This window comes from Mytilus galloprovincialis, chromosome 13 (assembly GCF_965363235.1).
Source record: "Mytilus galloprovincialis chromosome 13, xbMytGall1.hap1.1, whole genome shotgun sequence".
NCBI lineage: Eukaryota > Metazoa > Mollusca > Bivalvia > Mytilida > Mytilidae > Mytilus > Mytilus galloprovincialis.
This window is the reverse complement of record NC_134850.1, coordinates 36,071,562-36,088,864: the sequence shown is the minus strand read 5'-3', so window position 1 is coordinate 36,088,864 and position 17,303 is coordinate 36,071,562. Positions and strand designations below refer to the sequence as shown.

General features: G+C 31.6%; 1 protein-coding gene across 1 annotated transcript in view; it reads left to right on the top strand.

Moving 5' to 3' along the window:
- The first annotated feature begins 683 nt into the window (after positions 1 to 683).
- The window catches only part of LOC143057038 (transmembrane protein 26-like), a 34,313-nt gene continuing 17,693 nt past the window's right edge, over positions 684 to 17,303 (top strand). The window contains exon 1 of the mRNA XM_076230260.1: positions 684 to 824. The gene's annotated coding sequence lies outside the window, so the exon portion shown is untranslated. The remainder of the gene's footprint in view (positions 825 to 17,303) is intronic.

The window sequence follows — 17,303 nt, the reverse complement described above, 5'->3', positions numbered from 1 at the left end:
CAACACCGGGCTACAAGTGATATAAATTAAACAGTCAATTCAACATAAGGAAAGAAGCGGTGAAAGGAATACAGAAGATATAGAGTATTGTCAATGAGACAGCAACCCGAAAACAGAAACATATTGATGTTAACAATAAATCTCCGCTAGTCGGAGAAGTTATAAATAATCCAACGAACTCTCTTATCATTCAGTCGTCCACCTCAAAACCCTAAGAAACAGCAACATAAAGAAAATAGAACCAAATGCAAACCACGACAATGTTCGTTTCCATTCAAGGCATGCGATCACATCCCGTTGGGCATTGGCTGACTCAAAACGCAAACGATGACCTATACTTGCTAACATCCACGTCCTGTGGTCAGTGGTGGATATTTTTCTCATTAATAATCCTACCACATCTCCATTTTTATGTTAGTGTCTTTCACAAAAACAGATTAAAGTTACATTAACTGTCAGCTATACTTTTAATAGGTATTATTTTTTTTCAATTGTTTTTATTTTATATAATATTCAGATTTATATTACCATAAACAACGTCACAGGGATTTTTCTGCAAGCTGATTGGTTAATTAATTCAAATGGTATCGCAAAACAATAATATTACCAATATTTACCAGATAATAATTTGCCAATAGTTTCGTCCCACTGTGCTCCAATCAGTTCGATTTGAATCAATGTGAATTTGATTTAGTAAGCAGTGTAGAGATTTGACTCTACTTTCAACATCTGTTTATTATAATTCTACAACTTGAAAGTAAATAATGTGAAACCGCAACATATATCAAATATGGAATGAAATAACTTTGCAAATTACCTTTAAGGTAAGTCTATTGATTTGTTCCCCTTATTTATTTTGAAATATAATATACATACTTTTGTAATATTCATATACTTTTCCACGTTAAGTCAAGAATGTGACAGTTATTATGCATCGTTTAATGTGTTTGAGCTTTTGTTTTGCCATTTAATTAGGGACTTTCCTTTTGTGTATTCTCCTCAGAGTTCAGTAACTTTGTGGACCGTTTTACTTTTTTCTATATTGTGATAGCAAATTTTGTTGTTTTAGGACAGTTTATTTTTAATTAGTATAACCTCTTATGATCAGAATATTAATAATAACATATTTACAATGTAAAATGCTATACAGTATAAAAAGTTGTGTTTATAAAAAACCTCATAACTATTTCTAATATGGGTATTCTAGAAATATGAAACTTTTTCAATATCAAATTTCCAATGTATGGGAAATAAAATTTGTTCACTGCGATGCTGAAAATTATGTCCAGATAAAAAAAAATCTTTACATTTTTTTTTAATTATTCGCATGTATAACAAATTATGAATTCAACAGTCGTGATTTCATGAAATTATACATTTATAAACGTTTCCGTTTTTTTGTGACTCTTATAATTGAAGTGAAAGTTAATATTTAACAAAGCAATAAGGATACAAACACAATCAACTTAGCTATGAATTTCCTTTTTTCTTATGTGCTTTGTCTATATGCCTTGTTCGTTTGTGTTCATAATGATTAAGGTTATAACACAATGTTGACCACCCCTGTACCAATCTTTTTGACATTTCTACCTATCATGTCTGTTTGTTTTGTTCACACATTGTTGTCAATATAATGGAATTGTATGCCACTGTTATACATGGGAGAGGTTTTTGCCGCTACAAATCCATTTTTAACCTACCATTTGCTACAATAGAAATGCAGCTTATCAAATATATGCATAAGCTTCTAAAGTGGCTTCGTTCAGTTACAACACAGTCGGTTATAGTTCAAGCACTTCGGTATTGACATGAATATCAATTATATTGTCATTTTTATTAATTTCCTGTTACAATATTTGAATTTTTCGGAAAACTAAGGATTTTCTTATCCCAGGAATAGATTACCTCAGCCGTATTTAGTACAACTTTCTGGAATTTTGGGTCCTCAATGCTCTTCAACTTTGTACTTGTTAGGCTTTATAAATATTTTGATCTGAGCGTCACTGGTGAGTCTTATGTAGACGAAACGCGCGTTTGGCGTATTAAATTATAATCCTGGTACCTTAGATAACTATCAAGACCTGGAATTAAAAAACATCCACACGTATTCGTTATTTAATAACTGCACTAGACCAGTCAAGAGTCCGAGATAATCTTACTTAGGGTTTCGTGATACTTTTTTAAAAATTATTTGTACTTGGTAAAAAAATATTATGTTTTTCAATACATTTATTATAACTAACTTGTTTAAAGGTTATGTTCGTAGTCGCGTAAAGTTATTTATAGAACGACGTATACTAACTACTGAATACAAATGTTCGTTTTCGATAACACGCTTTGGTCATTTTGTTAAATGCTGTTTTTATAAACAATATCTTATCTTAATGTAACAAACGATATCAGATATACAATGTTTTGGAATCTGATCGTTTAGCTTGTTAACCTTGTTGAAAGATTTTGTTTGCATAAACACATTTTATGCAAAACTGCAAATCATTGGTACTTCAGACTATTTAGCAGTTGTAAGCTTACTCAAGAAAATCTGGGAAAATATTTAAAGAATATACTAATCGAACTGGAACTACTCTAATTGTAAATTGATACATGATAGAAACATCTTCAAAGGAAATCTAGCTATAATTATTATCTTTATGTATCTTATATGTTTATTAATTTGAAAAATACGACCGTCAATCAAGCATGTTTTGTTTGATTGGGCATGTGCTATTTTGAAGATGTTTTTACAATACATGTTTCAAATTAACTTTTTGAAAACAAAATAAACCATCAAGTTTATAAAACAATTAAGAAAATATTAGAAACACGCCAATTTGAAAGATGCATGTAGACTTAAAAAGGAATTCGTCTCGTCTCTGCTTCTATGAAACCATTGCAAAATATATCAATTTATTGTTGATAATCGTGGTTTTTTTCTACACGTGGATATGGTGAAATATCAGACGCGAGTGACAATGTGAACCTTTTTGACGAGTCAGCTCAGCCAACATGACTAACAAACTAACTTGCTGTCGGACGGCAGACATTTAACAGTTTATTATTGTACTAGTGATATTTTTTTGCCTCCATAATGATATGTGTCAGCAAATGTTTGCGAGATAAGTTCACACACACATTGTGATGTCGCTAATATGATGTTTTCTAACGTCACAAGCCTTGGGCAACTGGTCTGTGATAAAGGTAAAGGGAATAACGAAAATGTAAAAATACAATTCATAGGAAGTTAATGTTTTCATTTAAAGAATAAAACAAAACCTGACAGTTATTAACAACGTGAATGAAATTAAAGTTCAATCAAAAACAAATACTTTTAGGAAAGATTGTAGAAGACCGATATGAAACAAATGAAAGTGGTAAAAATCACCTAATCGTAAGACTATTTTTGACGTGGCTTGGTACTTATACATCCCGTCAATGTGGTATTGTTCTATGGTAAACATAAATCATTTGGTCCTTCGTTTTTGCCAATGTCCTATGTCTATATATGCCTTTTTATTTATCTTCTTGGACATACTGGTTTGTTTTGAAGGTGATCAGGATTATGACACAATGTTTACTGATGTTCCCCCGTTTTTGACATTATTATCTGATTATTTTTTTGCGGAATTGGACTCCTCCGCAAGATGAATAGAAATACACAGTGTATTTAAAATTATTTCTTTAATGAAAGATAATAATATGAAAAAGACAAGAAAACAACACTTTTAAGTCCAACATATGACGACTCTTGAACAGACATGGTGATGACAACTGTTAATTTACTTATTCGACATTGTTATTTTCATTTTTGAAGTATAAAATTTTGCTATGAACGTTTCAGTGATAGTGAGGAAGCGACTTGTATTTCTTTTTTCTCATAACAAGCCTTTTTAAGAAATATCTACAATACTTTGAATATATTTAGAATGAACGCATTTTAAAAAAAATAATGACTCTTAACAGACAATCTAAAATATAACTTTTATCGCAAACTGGGTTCCAAATAAACATATAATTATGAATAACGATGATAAATAATTATATAATTATTTCTGATAATGGTAAAGTATCGATTATATGTCTTATCGGCGATATAACTGGAAATATAAGCGTGGACGGGTGTGATAAGAATTTTTACAATCGATAATAATTTTCATTCATTTTCATAATAATCACAAAATCGCCTTCGGCTGTGTCCTACTCTTTGGTGGGGTTGTTGTCTCTTTGACACTTTCCCCATTTATATTTTCCATTTTATTATGTTTCAAAAGATTCCTTAATTTTAATTGGCAGACAATATTCATGAGACATTTCAATATATTATGTTGTATTACCCAACGAACTGCAACATTTATAACAGCACGTTCTCTCCGTAAAAAAAAGTTACAGAACTGTATTGGAAAATAAAAGAACAGCTTGTTTTCACTCATAATTCATGGTTTAAGCATGAAATTTTATAAAAATAAGCTTTTTATGTAATATTTTTCTCTAGGGATCACATTTTCTTTAGTAATATTATGTCATTCTTATTAACATTTGATAGTCATATCTCTTTCTGATATGCATCGTTTCAAAACAAATATTTCTCTTACTTTAAAAGTTATGCCAATATTTCGGTCAACAAGTGTATTTTCTGTTAGTACATTTTTTGCAAGGATTCAAAGCTTAAACTGTTTAAAGATGGGCGTTATAGTGTTACTATCAGCTGTCTTTACTTTTAATATAGAATTTCAAAGGAAACGTTGAATGTGTACTGAAACTCTGCATATCTATCTAATTGGCAAATATAATTATTGTTTAAGATGGTAGATATTGGATATTTTACAACCAAGATGTTCAAAGAAACAATTTATCAATAAACTAACAGTACTGATGCACGGACATGTCCGCTAACAGTCAATGCAGTTTCGGACGATGGTTCGATAGATAAAAAGTAAAATCACAGAAATACTGAACTCTGTGAAAAATGCAAAACGGAAAGTGCCTAATTAAATGGTGAAATCAAAAGCTCAAATAACTCAAACGAATAGAGATCATTTTACAATCACACATTTGTCAAGATTCTTTATTTCTCAAACACCATTACGTTAAAATGTTACAAAGAAGTTCATCAAAAGTTATATAACATAACATAAACACACATGACAAGATGAGATTTGTCCAGACATAGGTATGTTGATATCGTAACCAAAGGAACATTACAAAAAGACGTCAAATGACCTACCGAATTAGACCATTTACCGGATTTGTTATCACATAAGCAACACGACGGGTGCCGCATGTGGATCAGGATCTGCTTACCCTTCCGGAGCACCTGAGATCACCCCTAGTTTTTTGGTGGGGTTCGTGTTGTTTATTCTTTAGTTTTCTATGTTGTGTCATGTGTGCTGTTGTTTGTTTGTCTTTTTCATTTTTAGCCATGGCGTTGTCAGTTTGTTTTAGATTTATGAGTTTGACTGTCCCTCTGGTATCTTTCGTCCCTCTTTCAAACCATAAGGCGGCCTCAGTAACAAATTTAAGACAGTAACAAATAAACCTTGAATAGCTGACGATTTACTCATTGTTGAAGGCCTTACGATGATTTATATTATAAACATCCATATCATTTGGCCTTTGGGGGATATCTATCTCATTGGCAAACATAAGTCGTCTTAATTTTATACCACGAAAACAAAGGTTTTGATTGTTATATAGAAAGTAATGAAATACCAATAAAAAAAAATAACAGGAGTTTGATTTTTTTACACTGTGAATTATCTTTGTTGGGTCAATTAAACAAATATACATTTTATGTTACATTTTTATAGTTTAGAAATAGATTTTTTTTATCTTCTTTCTCGTATTTTTAAAAGCACACTGTTACTGTTATAATCAACCATAGACAAACATGAAATCATCGCAAAATTCAAGTCGACAAAAGAAGAAAAAAATCGATGCAAATGTATAAATTGATAAACAAAAGGAGCTTGGGGTACACATGCATAAGCCAATGACAAAAATTGAAAATAGATGTAAAAATACTGATTTTAATATCAAACACATTTCTGGTGAATATGTCGAGCATCTAGTCTAGACTAGAATAGGAAAAAGTCTGTACCAAAATGGGTTCAAAGCTTATGATGAATTGAACTTTACCTGCCAAAGATGTGCAATTAACTATAAAGTCTTGAAATCATAAAACAACTGCAATCGTATCTTGAATTTTTGTCCCACAATATAAAAATATGAAGATGTGGTATGTGGTTGCCAATAAGATAACTTTCCACCAGAGACCAAATGACGTGGTATATCAACTATGGGTTATTGACTTGGTTCAGCCTTCAACAATACTTAAATCCCATATCACATAGTAAACCCATCATCAAAATGTCAGTTACGGTAATTTATTTCTACAATAGAAAAAACATTTCCTGCCTAAAAGAAAATAAATTTTGGAAAAACTAATAATAGCGTCTAGACGAAGTAACTACTCTCTGGCTAAACTCATGTTAAATTGAGAATGGAACTGGGAAATGTGTTTAATAGACAACTCTCCGACCAAAGAGCAGACACCAGCTGAAGGCCACCAATGAAGCTTCTATGCAGCGAGAAACTCCCGCACCCGGATGCGTCCTTCAGATGACACTTAAACAAAACTGTAGAATGTATTGTTATGTTCACCATGTGTCCACTATCATGTGAACCAATATTATTGTCAACAAACATATAATTGACTATCCCTTAAAGGTCAATAAGCTAAAAAAAAAAAAAAAAACCCACACCATTTGCATAGGACACGAAATTCAGTGGTAAACGGTATATATATATTACTAATGGATCCATTCAGTATTAAAAAAAATGGCGAAATGTTTGTTTGAGAATAAAGTCTTTTGCTGGCATTTAACATGCAATATTTGACTTACAAGTTTCTTCTTATTATACATGTTATACTTTTCCTTGTTTAATTCTTAATTGCCTTTCTAATAATTAGTTTATCGTGTTGTTATTGTTTAAATCAAAGTATTTTCCTAATTCTCAAACAAAAATTTGAATTTTTTAAAGTAAAAACCTAAGTTTAAAATGCATTGAATTTAATAAGTTTTTACATTTTGCATGTTTTATAACCCTCTCTCAGCATCAAGTCTGTTTTTCCTTAGTAGGCAAATACATTTGATAAAGAACCATGATATAGAACTTTTAATTTAATTTACAAAATAAAGAAATTTGAATAACAACTTTTAACGTAATACATGTAATTTCAATTCAGAGGGTGACAAATAATTTAATAAGACATGCTTTGATAACCAATAACTGCATAAAAACATGCAATAATTATGAACTGAAGGAATTGATATTCCCAATTTACTGATTTTGGCAGTTGAAATTAAATTAAAAGAACCGTTGTTTGTTATAAATATTATGGTTATATCATATTTGCAAACACTCTGCACGAATATTTATGAATGACAAAGACGCAATATAAGGAACAACAACATTAATTGTGGTAAAGGATAGTCGCGTGCAAATAAAAAATATATACAGCGTATGAAAATACCATAAGCTATCGTAATTAAACATATAACTACATTGAAAGGAATAGAACGTAAATTCTGATTGGATAGAACATGTCTGACAGCTTTTAAATTTTGTCTCTGTGAGTGATACAAATGCCTACTTCAAAGATTTCGGTATCTGGTTCCTTTCGTGTAGATATGGTTTCACATGGGGAGTGCCTTTAAATTGATTTGAAATCAAACAGAAGACAGCATTGGCGGTTTATGGTTTAAAACACAATTTTGTGAATGTTTACGGGACATAAATAAAGGGAACCTAATTGTCATTTCGTCTTGTAAAAATTGTGAATCAAAACGATTTATAGTCGTCTTTTTGTTCATAATTCCAACTTCAAACTCTGACAAAATATATAAAAAATACTAAGTGTTTATTTTTTTCGAGCCTGCGACAGGCAGCAACCGATATATACATTTTTAAACGATATAAGGTCGACACTTCATTTTTGCAATTCATTAATTTTTAAGTTTTAAAATAATTATGGCAGATTCAAAAGGCGAAGTTGGGAACCTAAGTCCTCTAGGAGTTTTCGTGATGATAAGTAATCTGCGTAACACATGTATACTATTTTTGCATTATTGCCTCTGCATAAGACATCAAAGTAATCTAGCTACTTGTAGTACTGTATGCCTTTACATTAGCTTTTATTACAGCCGATTTTATTGAGTGTGTAGTCAAAGGTATTATCTTTGGTAAACTTGCTTGTTAGCTGAATCGTGAAGTCATTGTTAGATTAGGTATTCTACCCTCCTTTCGAAGTAGCCTAGTCCAACAGACAGATATATTGGTTATCTGTTGGACTAGTCGTTTGCCTGACCGAACAATGACTTCACGGTTCAGCTATCAAGCAAGCTAACCAAATTTTTGAAAGATGTTACCTTCACACTCAATGAAATCGACTGTAAGGTTGAATGCTCTGTATGAAATTCTAACATGATGTTGGACAAAAAAATAAGCTAGAAACAAAAAAAAAAGCTGTCTTTGGATGGCACAAAGTAAGTGTAGTGGAGTAAATATGTTTGTTTATGTTCAACCTTTCCTTACCTTGGGCAATGGTATAACAAAAACAAACACAAGAAACACTGTTTATACCTTGTTTTTGCATCTTGCTTATATTTTTGGATTTAACCGTCGACATTAATTGAAACCGCCCGAGTTCAAGTCTACAACAGAAAAATCAAATAGATTTAAATGTACATATAAATGAATAAAAGTAGATCAAGGTATAAATATGCACAAACCAAATTCAAATGTTAACCAACTTGTATTGTTGGGTTTTTGTATCATTGATGTGTACCGCTTGTTTCATTTTAATTAAATACAGACATACAGAAGAACATATATAAAAGAATATCTAGTCCAAATAAAATGTAATTTCCATCATATTCAATTGCATTGTTAAAACACTGTAAGAAACAAGGCTTAGTACGTCAGACCGTCGTTTCTTCTACATTAGACTCGTCAGATACGCTCGAATCAAAACAGTTGGAAACCTAAACAATTACGAAGTTTGCAAAAATCGTATAATCAACTCAAAATTGGTTTGAACATTTTCTAGGATATTCATTTACATCACAAAAAAATGTTTGAAAAAACAACACTATAATTTAGTACGCCAGACGGTCGTTTCGTCTACATTAGACTCATCAGATGCGCTCGAATCAAAACAGTTGGACAACCAAACAAATACCGAGTTTAAAAAATCGTACAATCAACTCAGACTTTGTTTGAATTTTAGGTATAATGACACACACTACTGCGTGATAATTAAATTATCTTCAATGCACAGAATTTCATTCCCTTTGGATATGGATTTCACTTAAGCGTGCCCTACTGGGTTTGTAATTAAAATCTTCATCACCGTCTCTTTATGTGATCTAAATTTAGACAAAAAATAAATTCGACCAAAATTTTCTGTTGTCTATATTCTTTTTCAAATATTTGTTTGATTAATGAAAGTGAGTCCCTGATGTAATTGTGAAGTCATTGTAGCATGGTTTGATTTACTTAAATGTATGATTGTTATCGAATCAGTATTGCGTAATATGCTTTTACATGTGATTTGGTTGTAGATGAATACATGGATTCCATTTTATACATGAAAAATGTATGACTATGACAGGATTTCAGGACAGTTAAATTTACTTTCTGTGTCAGTACAGATGTCCCAAAAATGTTAAACAACATCAGCGTGGGGGTACTCTTTTTCCCTGTTTTAGTTTTTTTTTAATGTGTTGAAAAATAGTAAAATGACTAATTAAGTTTTTTTTAATTAGCAACCAATATAAAATAGAAGATGTGGTATGATTGCCAATGAGACAACTGTCCACAAGAGACCAAAAATGACACAGATATTAACAACCATAGGTCACCGTAAAGCCTTCAAGTCTTTTCAAATCACTATATTACTGATTATTAGCACTGAACTGTAACTGTTACAGGTAACAGAGTAAAATCTGCAATACACGATTGTAAAATCTATTGTATTTCATGGCAATCGGAACGGCAAACGACAATCTTCTGTACTCGACAGCAAATACATCTGTTTGGAATGGCAACCCGGTATACGCCACAATGATAGCCGGTAATATGTAATGCCAATCAACTTTCATTTGCATTTTATCGGCGCAATTTATTTATAATTGATAGTTTTTATTGCATACGCTTTATTTTGTCTGATTTTTCTTCTTCTTCTATTGATATGAAAACAAGGAGATGTGGTATGATTGCCAAAAAACTATCATCGCAAGTTCCAATTAATAGGATGTAAAAAACTATAGGCAGCCATACGGCCTTTAACAACGAGAAAATCCAAAACCGTGTAGTCGGTTATAAAAGTCACCGACATGCAAAATAAGAAACAATTCAATTGAGAAAAACAAATATGATAGACATAAACTAACAACTATTAATTAATGAACTACAGGCTCCTGACTTGGAAGAGGGACATAAATAATGTAGCGTGGTTGTAGCGATCAACCTATTCCTAATCCTGACAGCTCAACATAAGAAAAAACTATAAATACAGAAATCATTTGAAAAAGACTTTCAAAGATTTAGTATAACGATCATTATCACTGAACTAGACGTATTCATTTTTGTTTAGGGGCCAGCTGAAACACGCCTCCGGATGTGGGAGTTTCTCGCTGCATTGAAGACCCATTGGTGGCCTTCGGCTGTTGTCTGCTCTTTGGTTGGGTTGTTGTCTCTTTGACACATTCCACATTTCCATTCACAATTTTATTAATTCATCAGATTGATACAAAGCAACAACAAAAAAAAAACATCTAACAAATAAATCCAACACAGACGGAATTGGCAACCCATTCTAATACCTGGATGTGAATACTTGTTTCATATTTGTCTTTTAGACAAAATGATCAGTGCCTTTGTAACATTACATTGATACCAATGCTAGTTATATCATTTTGAAATACTACAATTAACCAAAGTAATTCCAATCAATTGAACTATTACATAATCATGTAAAGCCAATTCTATTTCGGGAATGTTAAAACAATAATCTTTAAGTATTACATTTACGACAATTTGATTACCCTCATATCTAAATATTGCACTATCGGTAAAATTTTAACAATCATGTCAAAATAATTATATTAATTGAATGACAATGTTATTTCTATCATTTTCAAAGATTAAATTGGCGACAATTTTAACTTTGTTATATTATACCAGCATACTATTTAAATTGAGAATGGAAATGGGGAATGTGTCAAAGAGACAACAACCCGACCATAGAGCAGACAACAGCCGAAGGCCACCAATGGGTCTTCAATGCAGCGAGAAACTCCCGCACCCGGAGGCCGGATGAGTCCTTAAGCTGGCCCCTAAACAAAAATATATTAGTTCAGTGATAATGGATCTCAACCCTCCTCATTATATCGAACCAATGTAGAAAAAACAAAAGCACAATATTACTATATTAGATTTACGATAATGTTCTTAACATCGTATATACATGTTACATTTTAGTACAGGTTTTTTTTTCTCAAGCGAAATTGAAACATACAGATAATCTAAAAAATGTCTATTATTTACAAGACTTCTCGATATACCTCTCCTTCCATTGAATTTTATTTTATAATGATATTTCACCAATGAATTTACATGCTCTCCTTTGATCAAATTTTAGTTTTTATTATTTATTTCGCAAGTTGTAATCTATGAAGGCATACATTTGATGAAAGCAAACACCTTTTGCATACATCTGGTTAATTGCACATTTTCTATATCAAAAAACTTCAGATAGTTGAAGACAGATATATACAATAATGCTTTTTTCTTTTATGCTTGTTTTATAAAATGTCAGCACCTGCAATCCACCTTCAAAAACTAAAATATGATGGTGTTTGATAACACGATGTAGGTGTCATTATTCCATTATTGATTCTACAGATAGCCTTGAATATAATCACCTGAAATTATTTCGATTCTCAAAAGCTAGGTACTGGAATGTTTTGTTTGGTGATGGAATTCTATGATTTTACTCATGTTGTGAATAAATACGTGATTTCAGTAACGACTTTAACTATCATGGAATTTTTTTATGTTCCAATTGTCATAACCACAATAACGTCTCACAATGCGGTGGTATTTCCCATTAATGTGATTTATCACTGGCTTTAAATTTGTAAACGACGGGTGCCATATGTGGTTGAGCATCTTTTTATCTTTACGGAGCACATAAGATTACCCTAGTTTTTGTTGGTGTTGATGTTCCTCGGTCTCTTACTTTTTATGTTGTGTTTTGTGGACTGCTGTTTGTATTTTAGTTGTGTTTCGGTTTTAAGCATGTCATTGTGAGTTCGTTTTCGTCTTATTAGAAAATGTTAACTGTCCTGTTGGATCTGTTGCCTCTCATTTATCAAGTATATTTTTCTTCCACGACCTTGCAGCATAAGGATTTCTATGAAAAACGTCCTATAAGTTATCAAATGAAACAAAGGTTTTTGGCTTTTTTTAAAACACAATATGTGTCCTCTTTTACGCACGTTGCAAAAGGAGTGATAAGCAAGACATAGAAATTCATCGAAACGATTTTAACAAATCTCCTTTTGACAAAAGATCCCCGTAAAAAAAACCCGAACACAAAAGAAATGTTGAGTCACAAATATCGAGCTTCATGCATATAATAGTCATCGTGGTTTCAGTGTTGACATACTGCATTAAAGTCGAAGACTTTTGAGATTAAAGCAAATATGCGTTAAAAAAGATGTTAACAACTTCGTATACGTGGTCAACCGTATTCAACGACCACAATGCATTTTGTCGATGCTTATTGCAATTTAACTTCAGTAAGCGAGAGAGAAAAAAACGGTCCCTTATAAAAAAAAAAACCCAGAGAAATACAAATCAACACACCAAAAACACCCACAGAAATACAAATCAACACACCAAAAACACCTACAGAAATACAAATCAACACACCAAAAACAACAAAAAGTTACCATAACGAACGATTGAAAAAAATCTTTATGGTTTGCAGTAACTTAAACTTTGTAAATGTTCTAATACATATTATTAACACCGAGGATATTTTTCTTTTTCTTTAATGCATTCTACTGACTTCCTACTTTATTCATAAATCGCATGTAAAAAACTTTATTATAACCACTTTATTTGAATCCATATTTCCGTACAAGTTGACTCCAAAGACTTTGTTGAAATGTATTTTTCGGTGCATTTGTGGTCAATATTTCATTAAACAATTATTCATAGTTAATCAAAATGTCTGCATCACGATTGACAATAATTCAATACATGATTAAATCTCAGGGTACAAGAGCAGAAGGTGACATTATGAGATTATATTTTAATCCAATAATCCTCTTTAGAACATAACTAAAATGTATGTAAGAAAATGTCAAAATCGAACCTGGATTGTACGAATTCACTGCCATATAGAGTAAATTAGGTGCAACTTAAAATATTTTTAATTTGTTACATGTTTTACCAGACGAGGTCAATATTTTGCAGATATTTAGTATTTCTTTCATTCGTTGGTTATCGGTAATATCAATACGATTAATAGGGCTAATGATTGTTCAGAACGGATATGATGTCGCAATGATCATGATTTCGTAAATAAAGGAAATTTAAGCACCCTTTTTCAATAACAAGCTTAAGAAAACAAATAATTTTATTATACTTCACGTTAAAATGTCGTATTCGCCGCGGTTGACAATGTTTTCTCGGGGGACCAATCTACCCTATCACCCTCTCAGCTATGTGTTATTTATACTAGAACACACCCGTATATCGCGGGTCCGTGACTGAATTAAAGTATATAACTATGCTCAAGCCTTATTTTAGTATTAGTATTGTCATCTGATAAATTATAAAGTCATGCTGATTATAAGATACACAGTTTTCTCTGCTTTCAAATCTTTCTGTTTGAACCCGTCGAACTGGAACTTATCAATTATTGATAATATTAATTATTTGGAAAACAAAAGGTCCTGGAATGGAGTATTTTTTAATCAACAGCATTGTCCTATATTAGTTATACATATTGAATTCTTTGATTCGCTGTTTTACGTCATGCCCGCTAATTGAAAAATGTACCTATACGCCTTATTTTAGTCCAGATTTTTAGTATTCGTATTGTTATCTTAGAAAGTCTAACTAATTAAAATACTACAATAGGTAACAATTTGACAATTAAGTAGTGTCAACCCTGTGATTATGACCCGTGTAATACTATATAGCATATTAATCCTGAATACATCGTTTGGTGGTGCGCCTGTCAGATGCGGAACGTACAGATAAGGTAATCGGTAACAGGTGAATATACTATCGGTATCGGACTCGACCCGGAACTTCTTAATTATTGGCAATATTAATTACGTGGAAAACAAAAGGGCCAGGAGTGGTGTAATTTTTAATCTACACCTTTGTACTATATTGGTTATATATAAAGTTGAATTTTTTGATTCGTCGTTTTTACGTGATGACGGCTGACAAATTGGACCTCGTAATTTTAGTATTATAGATTCGTATTGTTATCTTAGAAAGTTTAACTGATTAAAATACTACAATAGGTAACAATTTGACAATTAAGTAGTGTCAACCCTGTGATTATGACCCGTGTAATACTATATAGCATATTAATCCTGAATACACCGTTTGGTGGTGCGCCTGTCAAATGCGGAACGTACAGATAAGGTAATCGGTAACAGGTGAATATACTATTGGTATCGGACTCGACCCGGAACTTCTTAATTATTGGCAATATTAATTACGTGGAAAACAAAAGGGCCAGGAGTGGTGTAATTTTTAATCTACACCTTTGTACTATATTAGTTATATATAAAGTTGAATTCTTTGATTCGTCGTTTTTACGTGATGACGGCTGACAAATTGGACCTCGTAATTTTAGTATTATAGATAATATATCTGGTAATGGTGGTAGAATTGCATTGAATGAGAATATAAAATGAGGTTTATTAACGGGCTTCGTGAATATAATAATACAAGGATCTACAATGACGACATTAATATTTCGTCAAACATTTTATGCCTAGACCGATATAACGAAAGCAAGTAAGAAAAACGGTTTCGGTAATCAGTTTTAGAGTAAAATAAAAGCACGAAACAGGTTTTTGAGAAAATGCATTACTTCACGGTAACCAGTAAGATTTCTGTAACATTACACATTAAACATAGTATACCGTTTTAGGAAATCATTTCTCAGAGATTGCCTATTTGTTTTTTACTATCAGAAGCTTTAAACCAAATCAAATTTAACTACTTTTATTTATGGCAAGAATTTAAATGCATTGGTTCAGACTATCAAACACACTGATTCTTATAAGTTCTCTCTTAAACTTGGACGACATCAAATTTGAAATTAGTCTAGCTTCGATGATTAGCCCTTTGCAGGGTTTTTGTTTTTGAAATAATGTTTTTTTTAAGCTTTCCATTAGTTCCACTGATAAAAAGTGTTTTGTATATATTAACACGAATCTCGGTTAATTTTCATCCATTAATTCAACTGAAGTATAGGAAAACAACATGTAGGTGGGTGTATTAAAGTTATTCCGCTTGCCTTCATAAAAGACAACCAACTCACTTTAAACATTTTGATGTTGATTCATAGAAACAAGTTTCTTGTGAAGTTGTAAAATAAATATCGACACAAAAAAGATATAACATGCTTCTATCTTATTAATTACTGCAGGATATAATATGTGAAATCTTGTAACAAGGTACCAAATATTTGACAAATAAGAATTTGTTTTGCAGTTAATAGTTCAATTCCAACTGCTTTGCTTTATCGAACGTTAACGCAAATAACATAGCAAAATTATGAAAAGTATGCATTACAAGTTGCACTTTTTATTATGCATAATGTTTGCTCTTGACATTATAATGCTCCTTTCCCTTACATTGCATAAATTATGCATGGGGATATTGTATTCAACTCAAAATCTTGAATGTTTGTAACAAATATGGACAAGACATTTATAAAATATTGGCAAACTATTATTTCTAATGACAGGTGCCCTCGCATTCAACTTTCATCAATGAACAATACACAATATCAGAGAAACGTATGCATTACAAGTTCATGCACTTTTTATCATGTATAATGGTTGTTCTCCATTTTGATTCTGATGTTACTTTTTTCCTTAAGGAAGCTCGCTTGTCATGTTTTGGAATTTTTTCAGATTTTCGGAATCCTCTGGTTTTATCCATTTGAATGCCTTAACAAATTTTGCCCGGTGACGCCCATTTTTCTTTTTTATAATTCTTTTACATGTATAATGATAAGCTGTCTGTTAAAGTCTAATAAAATTTTAATTATTTTTTAATAGTTTTTGAGGACTTGAACTTGTCAATGATAAAGTTATGAAAAATCAAGAGAGAACATTTTCCCGCCAAAATGTCAATGGCTAATATCTCGAAAACAAGCACGGTGACCTATATATATTTTTTGCTCTTTTGATTCCTTTATTAATCCCCTATCAATATAAACTAGTGTTTTGAAAAGTTGATTACTTTGAAACTGAGAAGCCAGCTCCCTTAAATTTCATAAATCATATTTTGGAGATATTGTATCTAACTCAAAATCTTGAATATTTGTAACAAATATGGTAAAGACATTTCTAATATATCAGCTTACTATTATTTCTAATGACAGGTGCCCTCGCATTCAACTTTCATCAATGAACAATACACTATATCAGAGAAACGTACGCATAACAAGTTCATGCACTTTTTATCATGTATCATGGTTGCTCTTCACATTCTAATGCTTCTTTTCCCTTACATTGCATAAATCAGGTATTGTATTCAACTCGAAATCTTGAATATTTGTAATAAATATGGCCAAGACATCTCTAAAATATCAGCAAACTAGTATTTATTTCTTATGACAGGTGCCCACGCGTTCAACTTTCACAATGAACATTCATTGAGTTTGGACAATGCCAAAACATTATGAGATATATAATCTCTTAAAGATGACTATTTTCAAGCTTTCTACTTTGCATCAACTATCATGTAAACTAATACAAATGATTTGTAATATACGATCAATCAATTCCGTTACGACAACAAGACACAATTTTGATTTTTTTTCTCTCAGTCATATTGGTTCATAGGCGAGACATTCATTGGAAAAAATTAACATACTTTGAACGGTCCCTATAAACCGTCCTGTGTGACGATACTTCGACTAAACTGGTATTTTTTAGACTGATGCATTCCATATAAAAAAAAGGCACAGATAT